The 21,309-nt window shown below is 37.4% G+C and overlaps 1 pseudogene; it reads right to left on the bottom strand.

The window, feature by feature from the left end:
• The window catches only part of LOC127623564 (mediator of RNA polymerase II transcription subunit 23-like), a 105,395-nt pseudogene extending 86,513 nt beyond the window's left edge, over window positions 1–18,882 (bottom strand).
• Window positions 18,883–21,309: the final 2,427 nt, after the last annotated feature.

Raw genomic sequence — 21,309 nt, 5'->3', positions numbered from 1 at the left:
AAAGTTTTTGGTCCCATACAGTGCATCCGGACAGTATTCACAGCGCTTCCCTTTTTCCACATTTATGTATGTTACAGCCTTATTCCAAAATTGATTAAATTCATTATTTTCCTAAAAATTCTACAAACAATACCCCATAATGACAACCTGAAAGAAGTTAGTTTGAAATCTTTGCAAATTTATTAAAAATGAAAAAATAAATCCCATGTACATAAATATTCACAGCCTTTGCTCAATACTTTGTTGAAGCACCTTTGGCACCAATTACAGGCTCAAGTCTTTTTGTATATGATGCTACAAGTTGGCACACCTGTTTTCATCTTTCCCTCGATCCTGACTAGTCTCCCAGTTCCTGCCACCACCATGCTTCAGTGTAGGGATGGTATTGGCCAGGTGATGAGCGGTGCCTGGTTTCCTCCAGACATGACGCTTGCCATTCAGGCCAAAGAGTTCAATCTTTGTTTCATCAGACCAGAGAATTTTGTTTCTCATGGACTGAGAGTCCTTCAGGTGCCTTTTGGCAAACTCCAGGCGGGGTTTCATGTGCCTTTTACTGAGGAGTGGCTTCCGTCTGGCCACTCTACCATACAGGCCTGATTGGTGGAGTGCTGCAGAGATGGTTGTTCTTCTGGAAGGTTCTCCTCTCTCCACAGAGATACGCTTGAGCTCTGTCAGAGTGACCATCGGGTTCTTGGTCATCTCCCTGACTAAGGCCCTTCTCCCCTGATAGCTCAGTTTGGCCAGGCGGCCAGCTCTAGGAAGAGTCCTGGTGGTTCCAAACTTCGTCCATTTACAGATGATGGAGGCCACTGTACTCATTGGGACCTTCAATGCTGCAGAAATGTTTCTGTACCCTTCCCCAGATCTGTGCCTCAATACAATCCTGTCTCGGAGGTCTACAGACAATTCCTTGGACTTCATGGCTTGGTTTGGTTTGTGCTCTGACATTCACTGTTAACTGTGGGACCTTATATAGACAAGTGTGTTCCTTTCCAAATCACGTCCAATCAACTGAATTTACCACAGGTGGACTCCAACCAAGTTGTAGAAACATCTCAAGGATGATCAGTGGAAACAGGAAGCACCTGAGCTCAATTTGTCATGGCAAAGGGTGTGAATACTTATGTACATGTGATTGTTTTTGTTTTTATTTTTAATACATTTGCAAAGATTTCAAACAAACTTCTTTCAGGTTGTCATTATGGGGTATTGTTTGTAGAATTTTGAGGAAAATTATAAATGTAATCAATTTTGGAATAAGACTGTAACATACATAAATGTGGAAAAAGTGAAGAGCTCTGAATACTTTCTGGATGCACTGTACTTCAGCTTCTTCATTTCTTCCATTTTATCACATTGTTAATGTTTATGGCACAATGATTATTTTCCATAATCATGAATCTGTTAATAAAGAGTTATGGAATATGTTGCATGTATGTTGTGTACATATCATTTTCATAAGGCGAGATGTCTTAAATTCAAACCCAATCCTAAATTATTTGCAATGGACTTAAATCTCCTCCAGTAAGAAATCTGTGAGAACACCCTATGTAATTAAATTGGTTTTAGATAATTTGTATTTTTTAATTGTATGTATCTTGCCTGTAAGTTTGTGTTTTGTTAGGTTTTATTGTTAAATGAAGAAATAACAGGTGTTCACATGTATGAGTGCATGTGCTTATTTAAATCAAAAGACAGTATTTGTGGTCTCATGAGAACTACTTCTGGCCTGGAAATTTGAAGATTATCTCTTTAAACTTCAGAAAGTGTTCTGATAAGACAAATCGGCTCTTCACAAGAACAAAAGCAATCCAACCTGATCTCTAAGTCAGATCCAACCATGCATAAATAAGCACACACATATACAGGCAGATTCAGGGTTCATCAGTAGCATTCATTTGTAGCATCCTTACATCGTTCCCTAACTAGTGCAAACGGCAAACTGCTGCACAACGTGACACAATCACAGCCAATCAGAACATATTTGATGCTATTTCATCTCTAGAGGCCGCTGTTGTACTATAGAATCTTCCAACACTGGCCACAGAGGAACACAGAGGAATAATACTAATAAAAAACTATCAGGAACTATCAGCTTTGCCGATAACCAATCTCATTATGAGAGGCAGTATTTTGGATCAATTAGATTTCTCTTTGGTTGAGCCTATTATGCGATTAAGTGATCGGCTAAATGTCTCGACACTTGTCACGGCTGGTTAGATTTTAGCGCTTGCTGGTGATAAACCAAGTTATTTGTAGTGTATTTGAGAGTAAATATCTCCTCTAACCTCATTTTGGCATGAACAGTAAGGGAGTCAAGTAGGTTCATAGGTAGGGGCGTGATGGATCCAGACGCCATACAGTTGGTGCCAGGCAGAGTGATCCGCATGGTGCCGTTACCATAGATGGTCTCCACCAGTACACCCATGGGCAGTGTGAAACACTCAGAGTTTGTGGAATATGTGTTACACAGCAGAGCGATCTTGTAATCTGTAATTGGCAGACTCTTATTATGCAGACTCTGCTGGATAAACCTGAACACACACAGAGAGAAAGAAAGAGTAAGTGAGATCTGATGGGACTCATGGGGGATATTTACACTGGGATCACTTCAAGCATTTTACTGATCATGAAATGACCAAGTGTAAATGCTCTCCAAGGCGCATTTGAGAAAGAAAGCAATCCAAACACTTGGGGAGGCAATCTGAGACCCATAAAAGACACGACTCGACCAAGTGTAAATGCATCTGTTTGTTCAGGTCACACTTGTAAAGTTAATTTAAATTTAGGAGGCTAAATATGATTAATGTGGCACGTAACAGCTGTTGCTTTTCTTGTTGCAATGATTTGCCATCTCATGTCCGTAAACAAGAAAAATGGATGTCAATAGTAATTTTTTAAGTAACATTAGCAACATTTATCTATTGAAAATAATGGTTGTGTAATTTACAAGATTAAGCACTCAGAAGAGGAGGGACAACTGTACCGAGCTGCAGTTTGTGCTTGACCAATGAGCAGTTAGTTCAGTGTGTGTGTGTAAGTGTCTTACTCATGATGCAGCTTGAGCGAGTGTGGGATGGGGATCTGCAGTTTGGAGTTGTCGTTCTGAGCTTTGCGGTTCAGGTGGATCCAGATGCAGGTCATTGCGAAGGCATGAGTGGAATGGGGCTTGTTGATGTCTGGGACAGGAATACACTAAAAACACAACAAACAAACCCACACTTTAAGATAACATCCTTTCACTATAATGCTCTTTGCCCTTTGTGTGTGGATGTGCTATCTGAGGCCGAGACTATACGAGGCATTTAAAGCATCCGTTATACAAGAACGAACAACAGGGTTTGAAAGGACTCTATGTCATCAGGATCATCAATACATTCAGACTCTAATGTGAAGGAAAGCAGAGAGTGGGCTTGTCTGATGCTGAAATCTTTAATGTTCTCCTCAGGGTGAGTGTCTAATTGCCTTGAGCGCGTTACATCCTTTAGTTAAACTAGACGTTTGATAAGCGGTCTCAGTACATCTGTCATTCACAGATGCTCCGGGCTAAAGATAACAACACGCATGCAAACATCAGTAATGACGGCAACTTTCGGCAAATTAGTTTCATATGCATATGCTTCTAGGTAACATTAGTAACGCAAATAACAGACTGCTAGAAAAAAAGATTTCTCTCAGGAGAAAGCTAATTGCAGCTTGAGATTTTCACAATTGATTTCCAGCTGTGTGTGCAGTCTGCACCTGTAGAGGTATGATCTCTCTCTCTCTCTCTCTCATACAGAGAGTGAAGATGTATAGAGATGGTTAAAATGAAAACTGATGCACTACTTCAATTTCCTGCCCGTAAATTGCTTGTTTGCTTTCTTTTCTTTCTGCAAGAAAAGTCAAAATGAGAATCAGACAAAATAAGAAATATTGATAATTCTGATAAACACTCAACTCAACTCAATTTTATTTATAGAGCACTTTCCAAAGTGCTGTACATGGAGTAATAAAAAATAAATAAAATCACATTAATACAGCTTAAGAATGCAAAAAACATTTAAAACCTATAAAACAAGAATAAGATAAAATTTACCTAGTACAAATTATAATGCAATTAATTAAAAGCTAGGGAAAATAGATACGTTTTTAAGGCCCCCTGGAAAGAGAATAGAGACGGAGATGATTTTATGACCAAAGGAAGCTCATTCCAAAGTCTAGGGGCTGCCACCGCAAAAGCTCTATCACCTTTAGTTTTTAGGCGAGATCGAGGAACTGACAGACACAGCTGATCACCAGAGCGGAGACACCTTGAAGGTTGATGCAAGCTTATTAAGGCAGAGATGTACTCAGGTGCAAGACCATGAAGAGCCTTAAACACATACATCAACACTTTGTACTTGATTCTGTATTGGATCGGTAACAATGTAGTGAAATCAAAACTGGGGTGATATGCTCTCGTTTCCTTGTTCCAGTTAAAAGCATAGCAGCTGAATTTTGGACCAGCTGCAGGCGAGAGAAAGAGGCCTGACTCACACCCAGATACAAAGCATTACAATAGTCCAATCGAGAAGACACAAAAGCATGCACAACCTTCTCCAGATCATCAAAAGAAAGGATGGGCTTCAGCTTTGCCATAGTTCTAAGATGGAAAAAACTATTTTTAACAACAGCATTTATTTGCCGATCAAACTTGAGCTCAGAGTCAAATATAACACCCAGGTTTTTCACATAGGAAAGTTTTTTCCCTGGAAGCAGTGACAAATTTCTTTCTAAATTTACCTCACATCCCCTTTGACCAAAAACAATAAACTCTGACTTATCCTCATTTAATTGGATAAAGTTGTTTGCCAGCCAACACTTCACATCGGCCATGCATTTATGCAGAGACTCAAAAGAATGGTGATTCCCATGTTTAATAGGAAAGTAAAGTTGAGAGTCATCAGCATACAGATGGTAGTGTATGCCATGCTTATCAAAGATCTTTCATAATGGAAGCATGTAGAGGGAGAATAAAACGGGTCCCAAAATGGAGCCCTGAGGAACCCACATGTTAAAGGAACAACTGATGAAGAACAGTTCTCTAAACAGACTGAAATCGTTCTACCCTTGAGATATGAAGAGACCCAATCCAAGGCTAACCCCTGAATATCAACCTGGTCTCTTAGTCGATTGATAAGTATGTCATGAACAACCGTATCGAAAGCGGCACTGAGATCCAGCAGCAGAAGACCAACAGGACTACCAGAATCCACACCTAATAAAATATCATATAAAACTCTCAACAGAGCGGACTCTGTGCTATGACCGGCTCTGAAACCTGACTGAAATTTATCGAGCAAATTACTGATGGCTAAAAAATTCATTTAATTGTGCAAGCACCCTCTTCTCTAATATTTTTGACATACAGGATAATTTTGATATAGGTCTAAAGCTGTTCATATCAGATTAATCAAGGTTTGCTTTCTTAAGAAGAGGCTGAATAACAGCATGCTTTAAGCAGCTTCTAAACACACAAGTAACACCTTAAATACCTCCTTTGTCAATTGCATTATGCATTCAACTAATTCAGGCTTTTCTGAGAATGCTGTAGAAACAAAAAAGAGAAATTAAACAGTTATTCCATAGAGGGGGAAGCTTAAATATGAAGCTAGGCAGCATGTTTTTTTGTCAAATTCCTGACTGCAGTATTGCTAAGTACAGTGAATTGAAGGTGAGCGCATAGCTACCCTTGGAACTGAAAATATTTCAAGGTAATTTTATTCAATTTAAACAGAACTTGAATTGATTGAATAATAGATGGAGACAGATGCATTATTATTATAATTTTAAGACAGCAAGGTTGGAAAACAACATTTTTAATTCACAATTGACAGTGTATTTCTCACTTTTCTGTAAGCTAATAAATATAAAAACTTTTTCTTACCATATTCTTAGAAACAGAGAAATAGTTCAGTCTAAATCTACACGTTCACATTCACTTTAGTGAATTCTTTTTTTTTTAATACTTAAATATTGATCTGTTACTCACCCACACCTGTCATATTACTTCTGAAGACATGGATTAAACCACTGGAGTCACAAGGATAACTTTTACATTTACATTTCTGCATTTGGCAGACGCTTTTATCCAAAGTGACTTACAGTGCACTTATTACAGGGACAATCCCCCCAGAGCAACCTGGAGTTAAGTGCCTTGCTCAAGGGCACAATGGTGGTGGCTGTGGGGATCGAACCAGTGACCTTCTGATTACCAGTTTACCAGTTATGTGCTTTAGACCACTACACCACCATCACTTTAATGCTGCATTTGTGCTTTTTTAACCTTTTGAGTTTTAGGCTCCATTCACTTGCATTGTATGGACTTACAGAGCAGATCTTTTTCTAAAAATATCTTCATTTGTGTTCTGCAGAAGAAGTCATACACGTCTAGGATGGCATGAAGGTGAGTAAATGATGAGAGTTTTCATTTTTGGGTGGACAATCCCTTAATTTTTTTAAATCCCCTTTTCTCCCAATTTGGAATGCCCATTTCCAACTACTTAGTAGGTCAGAGTGGTGGCGAAGTTACTCACCACAGTCCGGGTGGCATAGGACAAGTCTCAGTTGCCTCCGCCTCTGGAGACTCATGCTACTTTCCACAATCCACAAACAACTTAACACACGCACCATTGAGAGCGAGAACCACTAATCACCACCATGAGGAGGTTACACCAATTTGGCTGCTTAGGAGACCTGACTGGAGTCACTCACCACACCCTGAATTCAAACTCGCAACTCCAGGTGTGATGATAGACAGCGTCAATACTCGCTGAGATACCCAGACCCCCACATTTTATTCTTTTTAATAAACATGTAATTTACATGACTTTCAATATCTTGATATTAAGTTTGCTACACAAACACATATCTTGATAATTTAATTGAAGTTTAATCACTTTACCTATAGTTAAACGTTCTAAATTATTAAAAACTAACTGCAGAATTAATTAAACATAAGAAGTTAAATAAAATAAGTGACAAAGCTGCATACGTAACAACATATTGTATATTGAGCTGCATGGAATATACTGTGAAGTAAATAGTTCTATCAGTTATACAGGACAGAAAAGAGTAAAAACACACGTTCATACAATGGAAGCTGAAAATGTAACTGAATATTACATTGCCCCCGTAATAATATTAATCAACCAAGCTGTAAACAACTTATTTAAACGCATGTGATAGTTTTGTCTTGTCTAAAGTAAACCATTTAAAATTTGCATTAAACTTAGAGGCTGTTTGTTTTTCTGCCACTTATATGATATGATGTCCCTCTGTTTAATGTTGTTACTAAGGCGATATGAATGACAATCGCAGACCGCTTGTAAGAAGCTCTTAGTAGCCAATCTGAAGGAGGCGGGACCATCCAGAATACGGGTGGGGAAAAAAATAACGGCTGTTGCCACTAGTCATTTTTCCACCAAAGCGTTCTTTTTTGCACCAAAATGTGTAGCGCATCAAAAAGTTTACCGATATAGCTGATGGAAATGCAAATTAGTGCTAAAATTTCACAAGTGTTGACATAAAAATTTTCCATTTAACTCTAGCGCATAATTTCTATGTTGATACTTCAAATGACACAAAAACTGGTTTGGAAACACTTTTTATCGAGAAAATAGCATTAATGCAAAAATATAGTGTCAAGTGACAGAATTTGCCCCAATCGCACTCATGTGGATTGGTCTTGATGGCATATCTGCACAGATCCGATGCTGCAAACACATCTACTTCATGACAATTCCAGGAGTGCCAACACAAATATCTCGTATCATGCTCCGGTCATCAACAAGTGCAAGGAGAACAAATGAATGACAACTGTTTGTGATTAATTTAATCATCGAAGACATCCCGTTTATTTATTAAAGTTGCATTTACACACCATTCAAAATAACAGACGGCATTAATGGAAAAATAAACAATATAAAAAACAGAATTTCTGTACACAAAGATGATTTAAATTAAAAAATAAATACACAATACTAGGAGAAAGCTTCTTTGTGTTTTTGGAACACTAATAATAATTCTATCAAATTATTGTTTATACTTTTGAATAAATACCAGCAAAATTCCCTGTATTCAATTAAACACATTTCCAAACGAATAAAGCATTAAATAAAGAAAATAAATATTACCAAACTAAAACAATAACATTGTTAGGCCTACCTGTATATACTTGCCTTTTCTTTAAACAAACTTAAATTAGCTTTATCCTGCTCTGTAGATGAATAAAGTCAGCTGAATGACAGAATGTTCTAGACTTTTTAGAACTATTTGTCCAACGCTGAGTTCACTTTCAGAAAACTAGCTTTTGAACATTAACAGTTATAAATATTTTAAATCTAACCCTCTTTACATCAGATCACATTTGCTGAGCTTCTTCAGAAAATGTAAATTACATTATGACATTAAATTCATTTTAGATGATAATCATGTTCAGATGGTCATTAAAAGTTGCTGGAGAAATATGCAGGACATGATGCAGTTGTGATGGAGATGCTTTAGATTAGATGATTGTTCAACGTAGAACCTATCATGTATAAACACTGATATTACAGCACATCAATGTTTCTTTAATAGCTGTGCACACATCGATGGATGTTCCTTATACTAAGACTGACATTTTCCCCCAGTACTTGGTGCAGGTTGCCAGCTTGAACAGGGCCATGACGATTTGCTTTTGTTGCCGGCGGCAACTATCAGAAGGGCAACTGCTCCCTTTTGATTGCAATTCCTCATCTTCTGATTGCATTTATTTGTGAAATTAAAATGACAGTGAGCTGCTAATTTCTATTAATTGTGTCAATACTGTCCCCATTTTAACAAAACATCAGGTGGGGGATTAGGGACATTTGAGAGGCGAAAGGTACACTATTAGCAATACACACACATTTCTGTATGGAAACGGCTTAAGGGCAAATTTCTTTTACGATAACTTATGCGACAGTGTTTTTTTAAAGCATGACGTCATCACGCACACCTTTTTTAGCGATAAAAAGCCATTTGAATGGAAAAAAGCACAAGACAGCAGATTTCATAAATACATTTTTACACATTTTCAAAACATTATGAAAAGTGGATTGAAACTATGTTACTGTCACCTCTGCTGGTAACACAGAAACAACACTGTCTTATCAAAGCCTTGATAAAATTAGGCTTCCTTCAACACGTGAGACATTCATTATTAATTATTACAGAAATATATATTACTGTAGGGTATGTGAATATAATAATATTAATAACCATAATTAATACTAATAATTGAAAGTGTAAACACCCTACAGTGTCAATGTTTAAATTATCAGTAAAGCATGAGCAAACATGACTTCATTTTGGTCAAAAACAATAATGTACTAGTTTGTAGTTCTAACAACTTGTTCAACATCAAAGCTACTGTTTAACGTAATCCTTGCTTTTATAATCGATATCTAAGCAGTGGGAACAGAATTTTATTTTGTCTTGAAAAAAAAGCCTTGAAATTTTTTTACATTTTCTTTTCTTCAAATGACAATAATAATGATTTACATTTTGAGCAAAATAATGGTGATGATCATTTTCAACATTATTGTCCAGCCCTATTATAGACCTTTATTTTATTTTAGGTTTTCACAAAGTCTTGTATGCAAGTTTAAATTAATCATTATTTGTTTAAAAAAAATAATAATATTTGGTTTAGGTTTCAACTTTGACAACTTGACAATTTGTTGTCATACTGCACTTTATTAAATATTTCGGTTGACAAAAATGATATGCCATTTTAGCCAATAGTAAAAATGACAAAAATGAAGGAAAATTACATGACTAAATGTAGTCAAATATTGACTAAAATGTTCGATTTTATGTTTGATAATGCTCTATGACTAACAGCAGTGCTGTGAGGAGTAACTCCAGCAGCGGTCTACCGAGCTGGCCGTAAAACACCAGAGCTTTATTCTGTGAGAACAACAGCAGTAATTTATCATACGGCAGCATTCCCCTGAGAGGGAAACGCAGAGTCGTTGGGTCAAGTTTCCATGAGTTACAGATGGCACCAGAATTATTAACCACCGGCAGAAGACTGCAGCGACCTGGCACATACATCACACAGTAAGCATGTGGCATGCTGCCCCAGAGGCTTATGGGATATGAGCAGCAGTATTCCACAACTGTGATGGTGAACTTATAAACTCACCACAGATGGAGTTTATTCGAGCAATGGGTCTGAAACTATCCACAAAGTCAGATATCAGGCTGCCCAACAACTGATAAAGGGAAAAAAAGACAAAAAACAAAATGTTTGTTTCATTATTGCAGGTGTAACTTAATATCAAGTTATCGACATGGCCATAACAACAATCAGTCAAGACTCAATGGATGCCGTCAGACCGCGTGTATGTGTTGAACCTCACCCAGTGCGAGAGCGCCCCCTCCGGGTACAGCTTTCTGATCTCAGTCACTGCAAAGTATGCAGGCAGCAGACAAGCATTCTGGTCCAGTATGTATTGTACCACCTGCACAGAGGAAAATGAACTACACTTCAAAAGCATAACATACTAGACAAAAAAGGACGTGCAACACCACATATTGTCAAAATCTGCTAATTAAATAATTAGTGTTGTGTAGTACTAATTAAATTAAATGCTAATTAAATAATTCGTGTAATTAGTCTATATCCCACACACAGATTATTTCTAAAAAAAAATTAAAAGAAACAGCTACACAGAACACAATGAAGTGGAACAGAACACAGGGGTGTAAAAAACAAACACTAAAAAAAGCAGAGTTTTAATGCGATGGCCAAAGAAAAGGAATAGGTGACATGTGTCAGGTTCGTAGAAATGTAATCTTTGCGTCCATGTTGGTTTCACACATTTCTAGAAAACATTTATTGCATTTTCTACAACAAAATTGCTTTAATTACTTGTTTTGGTGTAACCATCAAGTAAAAGATATTAAAATACTTTCCTTGAATCTTGAAAACATGAGTGTGTACACCTTAATCGTTCATTTTAAAACTGTTTGTTCAAGGTAAAAATATTTGAGTCAGGAATATAGTTTTCTCAGGGTTACATCAAATTAGTAAAAAATATCGCCATCTAAATATATAACATAATAAAAGCCAGTTTCAAAATATAAGCTAGAGCCCTGAAATTTAAGAAACAGCAGTGACAGTAATATATTACAACCTTATATGATGATAATAATAAATAATAATAATACTTCAGGAATTGGAGCAGTGGTTTCTTCCTTGCTGAGCAGCCTTTCAGGTTATGTCCATATATGACTTGTTTTACTGTGGATATAGATACTTTTCTACCCGTTTCCTTCAGCATCTTCACGAGGGACTTTGCTGTTGTTCTGGGATTGATTTGCATACAATGTGTCTCCTTCCTGAGCATTATGATGGCTGCATGATCCCATAGTAAATATACTTGCGCACTATTGATTGTACAGATGAACATGGCACCTTCAGTCATTTGGAAATTGCTCGCAAGTCTGAACCAGACTTGTGGGGGTCCACAATGTTTGGGCTGATTTCTTTTGATTTTCCCATGGAAGAAGGCAAAAAAGGCACTGAGTTAGAAGTTAGGTGTTACGTCCCAGTGTGTGTTTGGTTACCTTCCATTGGTGGTTCCCGCTGGAATCCCAGATTACATCATCAGACCGCCGCCTATACAAAGCCTGCCCAAAACACGTTCTAGAGGAAGTTTTGGTTTTGAGGAGGAAGCTTGCTGTCGAATGTTAATGTTGTGAAATATTGAGTGTTATACATCGTTTGTACTAACTTACCTAATTTGTATTCTTGTGACTTTGGTACCTCTGTTTTGTTTTTCCCTATTGGCCTTTGCGAGTTGTGCTTCCCTGATTTAATCATTCTGTTTGTTATCGTGACACTAGGGAAAACGGACAGGTAAGATGGTCACGTGACGTACATTGAGCACACATAGGTTTTTATGATTGTATATAAACACTAGGTTAGGAGTGCCACCCACTGTACGTTTGGCTAGGAAGAATAGTTTAATTAGGGCGTCTTGGACGCTAAAGATCTTTTGTATTTTTATTTCTAGGCAATTTAGAGGTTTTCAAGTAGACAGTGGACTTTTGCTTATTTTCGTTTGTTTGGCACCACCTCCGTTTTTCTCTGATCACTGATTGCCCCATCCCTACAAGAAATTCCATCTATCCATCATAGTATGAATTCAGACATACTTCTCGTGCTGCCAGCAGCTGTTGAACCACCGCTGAGCTCACAAAGTTCGGGATGGTCTGAATCTTATCCATCACAGCCTTTAGTAAATCGCTCACACCCTGAAGAACAACACAGAGAGATCTGAATATAGGGTATACAGACAGACGGAGAGACATATACTTCATTGATCAAATTCAGCACAAATTGTTTACCACAGATAAGAGTTCACTGTCCCTGCTGAAGTTTCAGGATGACAGATTGAATATAGATGCCTGGTACCTTGTAGTCGACACCTCCAATGATTTTGCGAATTAGTTTGAATGTCAAAGCCCAAAGTTGAGTTCTCTCCCACTCCAGAGTGTCAGAGCTAACCAAAGCCTGACACACCATCCTACCGAACAGAGTAATACATGACACTTCAGTAGAGAGAACTATTTAAGCTACATCACAATCAATCTTCTGCCTTTGTCAAAGCACACAGGATGCAACAGAAAAGGGTTCAGTCAGTTTTTCATTTTATCTTCAGGTTTGCATTGAGTCTAGGTTTGAAAAAAATATTAACCAGGGATGTCATGATACCAAAATGTCCACACCAATACTAGAGACATTGCATAACTCTCAATATCATTAGCAACACGCCAAAACATACTAATGATGCCAAGCAACATGCTAGCAACATTCTAGAACATGCTAGCAGTGGCCTAGCTATATGCTAAAACATGTTAGACATACCTAACAACATGCTAGCAATGTCTAGCTACATGCTAAAATATGCTAGCAATTCTTAGTTACATGCTAGTAATGCTTAGCAATATGCTAGCAACATGCTAAAAATGCCAAGAAACTAACTAACAACATCTAGCAACATATCCATCAATATTATCTTCCTATTTTTAGGTTTATCTAGCTTGGATGGTTTGTTTTACTGTAATGCAATAATGTAATTCTGTATAACCATCAAACTTCAAACTTTGGAAAACCATTTCAAATGTTTCGGTTTAGGTACAATATTCTGCCCACAGGAAATTTACTTTTACTGTATACTCTACCATCCAAAAAAGCTTCAATGCTGACAAACTATATATAATTTAAAGGTTAAAAGTGTTAAGCTCTGATGTTTGATCACTGTTTCACGATTGGAAAGTTCCAGTAACAGTTACATTGGCAAGAAAAAGTACACAAACCCTTTGAATTTACCTGTATTTATGCATAAATTTGTCTTAAAACCTGGTTTGCCATTCACAAGAAGCATCTGCTGACGTGGAGCATGCCTCACAAAAGAGAGATCTCAGAAGACCTACGATCAAGAATTGTTGCTGTGCACGAAGCTGGAAAGGGTTGCAAAGTTATCTGGAAGAGATTAGATATTCATCTGTCCACAGTTAGACAAACTGTCTATAAATGGAGATGATTTAGTACTATAGGTACTCTCTCTAGAAGTGGCCGTCCGGCCAAGATGACTCAAAGGGAACACCGCAGAATGCTCAACGAGGTAAACCAGAACCCTAGAGTGACAGATAAAGGGCTGTTACATAGTCAACGCGAGCAAGCAACGCGAGTGACACGAGTGACGCGCTCCCTTTCATAGTCTAAACAGTGGACGCAAGCAGACGCACACGTCACGGGCGATGCGTGAAATGCAATACACCGCTCCCGCAACAGGGGGTAGTAGAGTCTGGTGATATTAGTAGAGTCGGGTCACGTTATATTCAGATCAAAATGGCAACTGAAGAGGAGTGCATATTGCTGATTTTACATAGGCGGCATCAAAGGCAGCGCAGAGATAGACAGTGGTATGTTTGCCCTTTAAACCAAAAAAGAGATCAGGATGGAGAGTTTGTGTCTCTGGTGCTTCCCATGCGAAGCATGGACGAGGAGAGACATTTAAATATAAATGCGGATGTATGCGTATAAGCTTGCATAATTTTTCCTCTTCGCCCGCCATTGTATTCAAATCTTCTTCTGTAAACATAATATACTTGAATTAATGTACAATACTTGCAATGTCGCCCCCACCGACAACGCATAGTATTGCGTGCATCGGTGCGTCGCGTATCACAAACTAGGACGACACATTTGGCTACGCATCGACGCATAATGGCGGCCGAAGCGTAGCGACGCGTAGCCTTTCAGACGCATACCGATGCGTTGACTATGTAAGGGCCCAAAGACATGAAGGAATCACTGGAACTGGTTATCATCTCTGTTCATGAGTCTACTATACGGAAAACATTAAACAGGCATGTGTTCATGGCAGAACACCACAAAGGAAGCTGCTGCTTTCCAATAAAAACATTACTGCACTCCTGAAGTTTGCCAAAGACCATATTGACACTCCACAATTTTTTGTGGACTGATGAAACTAAGATTGAGTTGTTTGAGAAGAACATGCTGCACTATTTATGGAGTAAAAAAGGGCAACACATACCCACATGAAAACACCATCCCAGCGGTTACGTACAGTGGAGGGAGCATCATGATTTGGAGCTGCTTTGCTGCATCGGGAACTGAAACGATTGCCATCAGTTTATCAAGATATCCTACAGGATAATGTAAGGGTGGCTGTGCACCAGCTGAAGCTCAGTAGAAGTTGGGAGATGCAGCAGGACAATGACCCTAAACATCGAAGTAAATCCACTACAGATTTCTTAAAAAAAATAACATACACCTTTTGGGGTATCCCAGTCAGAGCCCAGACCTTAACCCTATAGAGATGCTGTGGAAAACCTCAAGAGAGCAGTTCACACCAGACATCCTAAGAATATGGCTGAGCTGAAGCATTCTGTTAGGAAGAATGGTATAAAATTCCTTCTGAACATTAGGCAGGTCTAATCCGCAGCTACTGGAAATGCTTGATTGAGGTTATTGGTGCCAAAGGAGTATCGACCGGTAATTAAATACAAGGGTTCACTTAATTTTTCCACAGCACTGTGAATGTTTAATGTGATGTGTTCAATGAAGTTATGAAAGATTATAATTGTTTGTGTGTTTTTAGCTTGAACACATTGTGTTTGTCTATACTTGTGACTTTGATGAAGATGAGATCACATTTTATGTCCAATTCATGTAGAAAACTAGTTAATAACAAAGGGTTCACATACTTTTATTGCCACTGTATATAAAAATTTGTGACAGGAGTACAAATGAATCAAAAGCAATGCAGGAATTCACAACTTCTTTATGAAACATGGAGCCACGCATAAATCCAAAACGTCACACGAGTAAACTTTCCATGACAGGTGTCTAGTGCATAACACTACATTGTACTTGTATTCCAAAAAGTGATATGTCAGAGACATAATGATGAAATGTCTATTGTTTACATCAGGATTCTTCTGTAAGAATCCAGTATATAACACACCCTGAGTGTAAATGATTTAATCCAGTACAGTCTTGAATTCAAAATGAGCATGCCTCCAAATTACTTTTAGTTTTTTAATAAAGGATGTACTTTATTCAAAACAGTGCTATATCCAAACAAATATTGGAAAAATGTCTAGACACAAAAACAAAGAATGCAGGTGCCAAATTGTTTGTGCTATCATTCCTGAAATTTGAAACATATCTTATTGAGACTTGTGGCTTAGAGGCCATTTGCACACATTTTTAATACACATTTTATTTTAATAATAAAAAAACAATATGCAACCAAAAGTTCCAATATACTTAGGTTTTTCTAACTTTTTTTTCACTCATATTGCTTTGGGAAAATTAAGCATTAAGTGTCCTCTTTCAGAGAATACCAAAACTTATGCCTGAATCCCAAAGGCTTTCAAAACTGCAACTATTTTAGTTAGGGAATGCCATTTTCATGGTATGTGCTCCAAAGGGGGGGTGCCTCAACATTAACCTAAACACTGCTTAAAGTTTTCAAATTATTGAAGTAAACAGCAAATTAATAAAAACATTTTTTATCAATATTGTTGTTTGATTAATATTAACAACATAACAGACAGCATCGTGTTTATAGTGTTATTTTTGGAATACATTTGTAGATGATTGTAAGAGTGCATATTTTGTTTGCCTTGTGTATTTGTGTGAGCTGGGAGCGTGACTATTCAAAATAAGAGTCCCCGGTTTATTTCGGCTCATTTATTATTTGTTAATATTGTTATTAATATTTTCTAGTTGTTATTGGGATTTTGGTTGCAGAATAAAATGCATCTGGGATTGTATTTATTTATGACTCTTGCAGCCTCTATGTCTGTGCCAATAACAGTAATGAAAGACAAAGACATTTGTATTATTTAACATTCAATAAATCAATTTTAAACTATCGGCTGATTAATCAGTTAGACAGCACTGAGGTCGATACGTTGTACTAAAGCTACTGAATAAAGACTTCTGATATCGACTTGGTACTGGTCCGTTTGACATCCCAATTTTAAATATTTTACGTCCTCTTTATATCAGAGCCTGTGATAATCCGTGCATCAGAGTCTAGCAAAAATGGGGCAGCACCGGTCAAGTCACAGGGTCTTGTTTTCAGGTCAGGTTTGGGTTTAATGAAATATCTGTGCAGTCCTGGATGTGTTTACCTGGGAGGCAGCAGGCTGGTCTCCACTGCCATAGCCAGACAGTCATACAGGAAGGAGATGCATTTGGGGCTGTGCTGACAATGAATGAAGCGCACAATCCACTGCACGCATTGATCATGTGATTCCTGCAGTGACATCACACACTTCATGTTAGACTATAACCTTGTACATACATATACTGTAGATATACAGTCTTTGCAGAATTCTGACTTAATGTCAGGCTGGAGATATCAAAACCAAAAAAAGTTCTAAACCGCTATTAAAAAGATAATTATTTTAGGAAGCAATGACCCAATTATAGTTTTTTTCTCCCATTTTCTCCCCAATTTGGAATGCCTGATTCCCAATGCGCTCTAAGTCCTCATGGTGGTGTAGTGACTTCCCTCAATCTGGGTGGTGGAGGACGAATCTCAGTTGTGTCTGAGACCATCAATCTATGCATCTTATCACATGGCTTGTTGAGTGCATTACCGTGGAGACGTAGCGCATGTGAGGCATGACGCTGTTCTCCACGCACAACTCACCACGCTCCCCACGAGATCGAGAACCACATTACAGTGACCACAAGGAGGTTACCCCATGTGAATCTGTCCTCCCTAGCAACCGGGCCAATTTGGTTGCTTAGGAGACCTGACTGGAGTCACTCTTAGATTTACAATGTTCACATGTGTGCTGGACACTTGTTGACTGCTTTTCCTTCACTGTCCTCTCAATCTTATCCACTTGATAAAATTATCTTTCTGCTATTTATTTTTTCAAGAATTAAACATAAGCCATTTCACTAAAACTGTTTTTAAGATCAACAGAAACATTCGTCAAGTATGGCTAAACTTGTGACTGATAGTGTACGTACATTTTTATAAATGATATATATGTGTGTGTGTGCATGTGTAAGTGTGTGCAAGTGGTCCTGGTCCTGGAGGAACATTGTCTTGTTTCGCTGTGTACTGTACTAACTGTATATGGTTGAACGACAATAAAAACCACTTGACTTGACGTGTATGCGCGTGTGCATGTCACTGTGCGATTGATCATGTGAGAGTGAGCGTGTGCGATTGAGCATGTGCGAGTGAGTGTGTGTGAACGTGTGTGAGAGTGTGCGAGTGAGCATGAGCGAGTGAGTGTGTGTGAACGTGTGTGAGTGAGTGTGTGTGTGTGTGAGCGTGTGTGAATTTGTGCATGTGAGCGTGTGCGAGTGAGTGTTTGTGTGTGAGTGAGTGTGAGTGTGTGCAAATGTGTGTGTTTGTTAGTGAGTGTGTGTAGATTAGATGTGTTGACCTGAGGCAGAGTGCTCCAGTACTGTCTGAACACTCCTAAACAGCTCATGAGTTTAGTCCTCTCATCTTCAGGCCCATCCATGAACATTCTGCGACCACAGAACACAGAGAATTCTGACATATATTCAATATCACACAGTGCACAACTCATTTGCACTGATTGGGGTTTACATTGTAGTTTAAAACTTCATTTTTTTACTCACCCAGCAAACAATCTCACCTCTTCAATCACCTCAGTTTTCTGATGTAAACATAACAAATAAAACATGAAAATTATCTGTTTGTTTGTCTATAGATTAATTTATTATTATTATTATGGTTTTTAATATTATTATTATTATTATTAAAATAAGCAGTGGTGGCTCAGTGGTTAAGGCTCTGGGTTACAGACCGAAAGGTCAGGGGTTCAAGCCCCAACACCACCAAGACACCACTGTTGGGCCCTTGAACCTATCTGCTCCAGGGGTGCTGTATCATGGCTGACCCTGCACTCTGACCCCAGCTTAGCTGGGATACGTGAAAAATAAATAATTTCACCATGTATATGCAGAAATGTATGTATAATGTGTGACAACTGATCAATTTATTTGATTTATTATCAATTTGCATAAGTGTGAAATTAACCAGATCGCTCTTAATTTTAGTAGTCGTATTGTATATGAAACAAAACTACAAATAATTAATAAATATAATATCAAGTTAACTCATCAAACTTATTACAATTGATCAAATGATTGTATGTGTTTTTTATGAATACAATTTTAACAATATCACCCAGCACTACATAATATACTGTGCAGCTGACTTTCCATCGGGACGGCCATGATCAGATGAGTGAGTCGCAATAGAATAAGTCATAAACTTACATTTGCATGGTTAAGAGATAATGTTTGTGTTCAAATATCGCTGTATTGTTGTTGTCATGAACAGCGACAAAAGAGACCAACCGGAAGCTCGTGCGCCGCTGATATGGCTCCGATGTAAACACACAGAACACTGGTTCAGATAGCGATGTTCCGGGCATCGACAAGTTCTGTTGAGTGAAGCACGGGCAAAATAAATCAAACAAACAATGGATGATGTTTCAATACTGTTTGTAGTTTAAATGTATCCAGGGCCAATTGTTTATGATATAATAATATAATATAATTTAATATCATACAATATCATATAATATATTATAATATTCATATAATATAATATAATATAATATAATATAATATAATATAATATAATATAATATAATATAATATAATATCCATCCATCCATCCATCCATCGTCAACCGCTTATCCTGTGTACAGGGTCGCGGGGGGCTGGAGCCTATCCCAGCTAACATTGGGCGAAAGGCGGGGGACACCCTGGACAGGTCGCCAGTCCATCATAATAATATAATATAATATAATATAATATAATATACTGTTTTTCTCAATCGCTTTGGTACATTTCTCAGATCACAACTGAAAGTTTCAAAACTACTTGTTCAACCTCCACATCATCTAATTACTTGTGCACACCATTAAAGCAATTTCTAATTATTTGTAACAAATTGACAAATGCTTTGGTAAATTCATGCAATTGGTTATGTACAATTGTCTGCTGTTTCCTACATTTTTAATTGCTTATGACATGCTGAACAAAATACAGTATATTATACTGGGTGTCTGTTTAATAGTCTTTGCCCCCAAAACTTCTAGGCATTAGTGCATTGCAGTCTTTAAAGGCAAAATGGTTGAACTTGTTGTCATAATGTCAAGCATATTTTCAATACTTTTTTATTAGACTTTTTTGTAAATGTATCCTGAATTGAAAATTGCTCTCATGTGAATCTTGTGAATGTGTGAAGCGTTAGAACAAACAATGATCAACCAGTTCTCTAAAATAGCTCAGAGGTGCATCCCATGAATCCATTGTATTTTTCTTTTCTGTATCACAATGACATTGTACTGTAATTTGTTGATGGACCAACAGTAAAGTGTAAATGTGAAGTCTGTCCAATCTCTTGCAATCAATATTCCACATGCAATGTGTAACTTTGTACTGTTGAAATTGATGTGCCATACAGAAAAAGTGCAGCCTTGTGCATTTTCAATCATTGTCATCAAATGCATAGCCATAGTTTACATCAGGAAATACTGACAACATGGCAGCATTTTGACTATCTTGGACAATGACACAAGGACTTGTCATTCTGATGGCACTGATACATTCATTGACATAAAGATTTACTTTTGAGGGATGAACTAAGGATTTTGAGCAAGTTACAGGCTTTTGCAGGCAATCCATTGTGTTTTGCTATTTGTACTAATTGTTTCGAGTAATGCACTTACTGTTAATGTTAAGGATGATTTCAGAAATGTCCCAAAGTGACTGAGAAAAACTGTAATATAATATAATATTATATTATATTATATTATTTTGTATTACACAGTTTTGTATTACAATGGTGCAATACCATATTTTCTATGAAACCTTACATAGTTTTTATATATTTATTATTTTATTTATTTTTTACATTTTAGTTTGGCGCAAAGTTTTACTTTAAAATTTGAATTGAATGGCAGGCTAGATTTTGCTCCAGTAAATATTTCTCAGGGCAGGTTTATTTTTCAGTGTTTTTATCTAGACACACACCTTACGTGAAGTCTTTACTACAAAAACATTGAACATGTCCATCATTATTAACTACAAAAAAAAAAAAAAAACATACAGTCACATGGGGTAAGTTGTCACAATGGGATCCAGCTGATTATTGAAATTGAGTTGAAATGAAATATGACATTTTTAAATATGATTACTGCCTAAAACAGTCAGCTGTAATATTTTTAATCACAGGAACCAAATAAGCATTACCAATTATTTTTCTTTGTCAAAAAAAGGTAAATTTTTCTCTTAAGTAGTCATACCAACTAAATACCATGTACATATTTGAAGATATTTAAATAAAATCAAGTGAGTAAAATGTTACTATTAACTTCTCTGTGTGGCAAGGCCCGCTCTCCCCTGTTGCAGTCAAATTTCTGGAATTGTAATAGCTTCATGTGGAACAGTTTCCCCTCTTTTGTGTGTGAAAAACAGAATAAAGCTCTTTTGTACTCGAAAATTAGTTGTTACTTTCAGATCCCCAATAGAGGAACTAAATGTGCTGTTATCTTAAGCAAATACAATGATGTGAACTAAGAGGAAACAGCCATAATGGCCAAAATTACACAGTTACAGAACATAACCTAAAAAAGAAGGTTAAGTCCCTCTGTGTATACACTTTTAGTGTTTAAAGACAATGTGACAGACAGACAGACAGACAG

This window comes from Xyrauchen texanus, chromosome 30 (assembly GCF_025860055.1).
Source record: "Xyrauchen texanus isolate HMW12.3.18 chromosome 30, RBS_HiC_50CHRs, whole genome shotgun sequence".
Lineage (NCBI taxonomy): Eukaryota > Metazoa > Chordata > Actinopteri > Cypriniformes > Catostomidae > Xyrauchen > Xyrauchen texanus.
Note: the sequence above shows the minus strand (reverse complement) of the source record. Positions and strands in the feature narration are given on the sequence as shown.